Here is a 6,297-nt window from a genome sequence, read left to right on the forward strand (position 1 = left end):
AAAAGAGCGCCTTTATGCTAATATGGAAAAATGCCTTTTTGGCGTTGATAAGCTTGTTTTCTTGGGTTTTGTAGTATCTTCCAAGGGTGTTCATGTTGATGAATCTAAGATCAATGCTATTAAAAGTTGGCCCCAACCAACCAATTTGCAACAAGTGCGTAGTTTTCTTGGTTTAGCCGGTTTCTACCATAGATTTGTGAAGGATTTTAGCACTATTGCATCTCCTTTACATGCTTTGAGCAAGAAGAATGAACCCTTTGTTTGGGGACCATCGCAAGATAGCGCATTCAATGAGCTTAAGAATTTGCTTCCTCATGCTCCCGTGCTTGCATTACCCAACTTTGACAAACCTTTTGAAATTCATTGCGATGCTAGTGGTAATGGCATAGGAGGTGTGTTAACGCAAGAGAAGCGCCCCATAGCATACTTTAGTGAGAAACTTTCCGGAGCGCAACTCAATTACCCCATCTATGACAAAGAGCTATATGCTTTAGTGCGAGTTTTGCATGAATGGGAACATTACCTTCACCCTCATGAATTTATCATCCATACCGATCATGAAACACTTAAATACCTTAAGGGTCAAACTAAGTTGAACAAGCGTCATGCTAAATGGAGTGAGTTCATTGAGTCATTTCCTTATATCATCAAGTATATCAAAGGAAAGGAAAATGTTGTGGCGGATGCGCTTTCCCGTATATGCATGCTTGTTACTCAACTTGAATTGAATGCCATTGGCTTTGAGCACATAAAAGACTTGTATGAGCATGATCCTACTTTTGCTATTCCTTATTCCAAGTGTTTGACGCATACATCTTGGGAACGCAATTACATCAAAGATGGTTACCTTATGAGAGCTAACAAACTATGCATCCCCGAGTCTTCTCTTCATTTGTTGCTTTTGCAAGAATCTCATGGCGGAGGACTAATTGGACATTTTGGACGCGACAAGACATTTTCCACGCTCTCCAAGAACTATTTTTGGCCAAAGATGTTTTGCAACGTCAACCGCTTCACCAACCGATGCTCTACATGTCGCAAATCTAAGTCTAAAGCTCAATCTCATGGACTCTATATGCCTCTTCCAATCCCGTACCAACCATGGGAAGATATTAGCATGGATTTTGTCCTTGGTTTGCCTAGAACTAGAAATGGCAAGGATTCTGTTTTTGTTGTTGTGGACCGATTCTCCAAAATGGCTCATTTCATTCCTTACAACAAGATAGACGATGCTTCACATGTTGCAAATTTGTTTTGTAGGGAAATCTTGCGACTACATGGCATGCCAAAGATGATTGTCTCGGACCGCGACGTCAAGTTCTTGAGTTACTTTTGGTAGACATTGTGCGCCAAGCTCGGAATCAAGCTTTTGTTCTCTTCGGCATACCATCCACAAACCGACGGCCAAACGGAGGTGACGAACCGTACGCTCTCCACTCTACTACGCATGTTGATAAAGAAGAACATCAAGGAGTGGGAGGAGTGTCTACCTATCGCCGAGTATGCCTACAACCGTGCAAGACATTCGACTACCGGCAAGTCCCCCTTCGAGGTTGTCTACGGCTTCAACCCGTTGTCCCCATTGGACATTCTACCTCTACCGCTACAAGAGCGCACAAACATGGATGCGAGTGCCCGAGTCAACTACCTCAAGAAGATGCATGAAGATACACGCCATACCATCGAGCGCCAAGTACAACGACTCGCGACCAAGCTCCACATTAACAAGCAACCCATCACTATAAAAAAAGACACATCCGTGACATTTTGGGGCGAACGAATTTTTTTTCTGTCATACATATGACACTTCTATGACGATAATTGTGAAAAAACCCGGTATCATCATAGATGTGGTGGGATCCTACTTCTATGACAAAAAATCATGATAGAAAATGGGCTTTTCGTCCTGGGCGGGCCGGAGACGCAGCTGCATGACATTCTTTGGGCCGTCCATGACGGAAAAAACCGTGGTAGAACCGAGGGGGAGGAACATTTCGGGGAGTTCCCGGTTACGGTGGGAGGTCGGGGGCTGAGCGATGCGCGTTTCTCTCGTACACGTACGCGCGTGTGTGCGAGGCGTTGGCTCTAACTGAACCCGAGCGAGGCGTTGGGCTCTAACTGAACCCGAGCGATTGCACTGCAGGCTACGCGTTACTGAACCCGAGCGATCGATCGATGGCTGTTAACTGAACCCGATCGAGCGATTCCTTCGCTACTACTGCTAACTGAAGCTGATCGATTGGATGAACAGTGAGCGTTGCGGGGGGGGGGGTGGATGAACAGTGAGCGGTGGCGTTGCCTCTGGATGAACAGGACCCCGTGGTGTGGTGGAGGGCTGGATGAACAGTAGACGGTGGAGGGGTGCCCGTGGAGGGGTGGTTGAACAGGACCCCGTGGTGTGGAGGGCTGGATGAACAGTAGACGGTGGAGGGGTGCCCGTGGAGGGGTGGTTGAACAGTAGCCGGTGGAGTAGCGCGCGGTGGAGGGTGGATGAACAGGAGCCCGTGGAGGCTGGAGGAGGTCGACGGTAGCCCATGGAGGCTGGAGGAGGTCGATGGTGGAGATGAACAGTATCCCGTGGAGTCCTGTTTTGCGGTACGCCACACCCCTCCCGATGAACGGGACCCCCATTTCGACCGTAGGAGGTCCGTTTCGTCCGTTTTGCGGTACGCCACACCCCTCCCGATCAATAGGACCCCCGTTTCGACCGTAGGAGGTCTGTTTCATCCGTTTTGCGGTACGCCACACCCCTCCCGATCAACAGGACCCCCGTTTCGACCGTAGGAGGTCCGTTTCGTCCGTTTTGCGGTATGCCACACCCCTCCCGATCAACAGGACCCCCGTTTTGACCGTAGGAGGTCCATTTCCTCCGTTTTGCGGTACGCCACACCCCTCCCGATCAACAGGACCCCGTTCCGAATGTAGGAGGTCCGTTTCCTCCGTTCTGCGGTACGCCAGGCCTCGTTTCCATCGCCTGTTCCGTCCAAGCCCTCCCGATGAACACGACCACACATTCCGTTCCGACCCAGCCGGTTGGCTCCCACGCGTTCCGTTGCCTCCCGATGAACACGACGCATTCCGTTGCCTCCCGATGAACACGACGCATTCCGTTGCCTCCCCCTGAACACGACGCATTCCGTTGCCTCCCCATGAACACGACGACGACGCTATTTCTCCGTTCCGACCCAACCATGTACACGAGCCCTGGCCGTACGTATGCGCGAGTAGGCGTTCGAGACCCTGCCCATATGTACACATACGTGGCCGTATTTTCTTTCTTGCACCCTGGCCGCTGTACATACGTGTACATGCTACGTGCGCGCCTCTACTACGACACGTGCGTGCCTCTACATCGACCAGTATGTACGTACACGTGCGCGACCAGAATGACAATGCTACGTATGCTTCGACCAGGTGGGTCCCGACTGTCAGGCACTTCCTTGCCTGCGAAGATGTAGCTGGTGGGTCCCAGCAGTCAGGGGGGCGAATTGTTTTGTTTTTTTGCCCGGATGCACTTCCTTGCGTGCGAAGGTGTAGCTGCTGGGTCCCAGTAGTCAGGGGGGCGAATCGTTTTTTTGCCCGGACGCACCTCCTTGCGTGCGAAGGTGTAGCCGGTGGGTCCCAGCAGTCGGGGGGCGAATCATTTTTTTTCGGACGCACTTCCTTGCGTGCGAAGATGTAGCTGGTGGGTCCCAACAGTCAGGGGGGCAAATCGTTTTTTTTTCGGACGCACTTCCTTGCGTGCGAAGATGTAGCTCGTGGGTCTCAGCAGTCAGGGGGCGAATCATTTTTTTCGCGAAATACGGTGGCCCGTCCGGTGGGTCCCCGCTGTCAGGTGGAGGAATAATTATTTTGCGCGTAATAAGGAGGCACTTCCTTGCGGCTGTCGTGGACCCAGCTGTCAGCCTCTCCACGTACAGTCCACGTCCGATGGAAGTCGTTCCTTGACCATGTTGACCACGCCGCGCCGAGAGCACCAGGGCGGTGGACGACGGCGAGGCCTAGGAAGGGGACGACGCGGAGCCGGGGAAGACGTGGCAGTGGATGCACACGCGGAGAGGAGTACGAGGGTTCACTGGTTCGGCTGCGCTGCCGTCGCCGCAGAATAACAGGGGGTGTGGGTGAGTGGAGGGATGGCCTGGCCAGTGGTGGGAGTAGTAGGGGGCGGTGAGGCCTCCGCGGCAGCACAGCCGGCCACGGGAGGCAGGAGCAGGCGGCATGACCGACGCTGCTTTGGGCGGCTGGAGCAAGAAGACCCGAGGTTGAAGAAGCACGACGGCCGTTGGATGGACATCGTACGGTCACTGCAGCTAGAATCGTTTATATTGACTAAGTTGACAAAGCCCTTGGGACGTCAACTTAGTAGGCCCACAGGTCAGCTTCCGAAACGGCGCGCCCCAGATTCAGGGGGAGGAATCATTTTTTGGGTGGGTGAAGCTAGAATATCCGAGATTGAAGAAGAAGCACGGCATCCGTTGGATGGACATCCAACGGCCACTGCTGCTAGAACCGTGTGTTGACTATAAGTTGACAAAGCCTTGCATACGCGTCAACTCTGTTTTTTTAGGGGACGCGTCAACTTAGTAAGGCCAGAAGTGTGTGGCAGAGAACTTATAGCCCATTTGAGATTTGTAAGAATGTGTAGCCCATTTTTGAATTCTAATGGAATTTACTACAGCCCATTTACAGTTTGTTAAAAGTACATCCCATTTCAACCAACCGTTCAAAACAGAATTCAATAAAATTTCCCACATTTTAATGGGATCCGAAATATTTTTATCCCGAAATTTCTAGTCAGATTAAATACAATTTCAATATAAATTTATATTACATAAAAATCCAACGAAACATTGCGCTCGCAACAATTAATGAAATTAAAATTTTCAATATCCAAAAATAATATTTTATAAAGTAATCACGTGTTTGGTGCATTTTTATATAGTTACTGCCCAGTTTTTATAATCACATCCCATTTATTATTTCTTAAAGCCCATTTTCTTGTTAAGCCTAATGCATCCCTCCTAGGAAAGATTTGCAGCCCAGCGGGGCGGAGAATAACAACTTGACCTTGCCTGGGTATTCCTAAAAAAAGTATAGCTGGGCTAGCCATTTTCAGCTTGAAAAAAATTAATATCTGGGCTGGATATCTGGCCTGGGCTAGACGGGCCACAGCCCGCCCAGTTAATACCTGCAGCGATGTTTTCGTTGTTGTTCAGAGGAGAAAAATTAATATCTGGGCTAAACATCAAAAAACTCTGCAGTGCTCACACCTCAAAAACACAAATACTGCTCGAGCTGCTTGGTCCCAGCTGTCGGCCGCTTCTTGTGCAATTCTCTCGTTTATTGACTACTACATAGGTTGACAATGGTGTGTGACCGTCATGTCAGGAAACCAGGAGGAAGCAAAAATAAATTATAGCTATATATATAATAAGGAGGCACTTGCGTACATGAGGCTATGGACCTGGTGGGTCCCCATTGTCATCCTCTCCAAGTAAAGTCATCTCCTCGCCCGCGCGCGCTTTCCGCCCGAAACAGTCAGCGCCGCCCGCCCCGCTTCCCGGTGCAGGCGATTGCTCCGCCTTTAAACGACACAAGTGCCGTCCGTCCGTCCATCTGCCACCCACATTAATGATACGCGGTTGCCGAGGCAGCTACTCCGGCGCCACACGCCCATCCCTCCGCCCGCCCACCATTGCTATATAAACTGCTGCGCCGGCCATAGCCGCAGTCATCCGCATCCGTTCCCTTTCTCCTGTCCACACCACTACTTCCCACCATGGCTTCCTCATGCTCCAGCGCTCTTCGGGATGGGCGGACGACGGACCACAAGGAGATGGCAGCCATTGCTGCCGACCGGCTGGCCGGCAGGCAGCCGGAGGACGACGACGTCGCAATGGAGAACATGGTAGTCGACGATCCGGCGCCAACCCCCTCCTCCGCGCCATCCTCGCTGGTGCATTGCACCATGACCATCGGCGAGGCCCGTGCCCATTATATGGATAGGGTGAGGCAGATGCGTGAGGAGCAATTCCGGGAGGCGCAGGCCGCCGCCGCCTACAACCACCATCTCCTCCAGGAGCACCTGCAGGCGGAGGAGCAGATCGCCGCGGAGCAGGAGGCGCTGCTCGACTCGTACCACTCCGCCCGCAAGGGCCGCCTCGAGCGCTGGCGGTACCGCATGCGGGTGGCGGAGGCTGCGGCCGCCTACAAAGAGGCTAGCAAAGAGGGCGATGAAGCGGGCGAGGCGCTGTTTGGCGAGACCGAGGATGAGGCAGAGGACAATGCCGGCTCCGA

The sequence above is a fragment of the Aegilops tauschii genome, chromosome 2 (genome assembly GCF_002575655.3).
Source record: "Aegilops tauschii subsp. strangulata cultivar AL8/78 chromosome 2, Aet v6.0, whole genome shotgun sequence".
NCBI lineage: Eukaryota > Viridiplantae > Streptophyta > Magnoliopsida > Poales > Poaceae > Aegilops > Aegilops tauschii.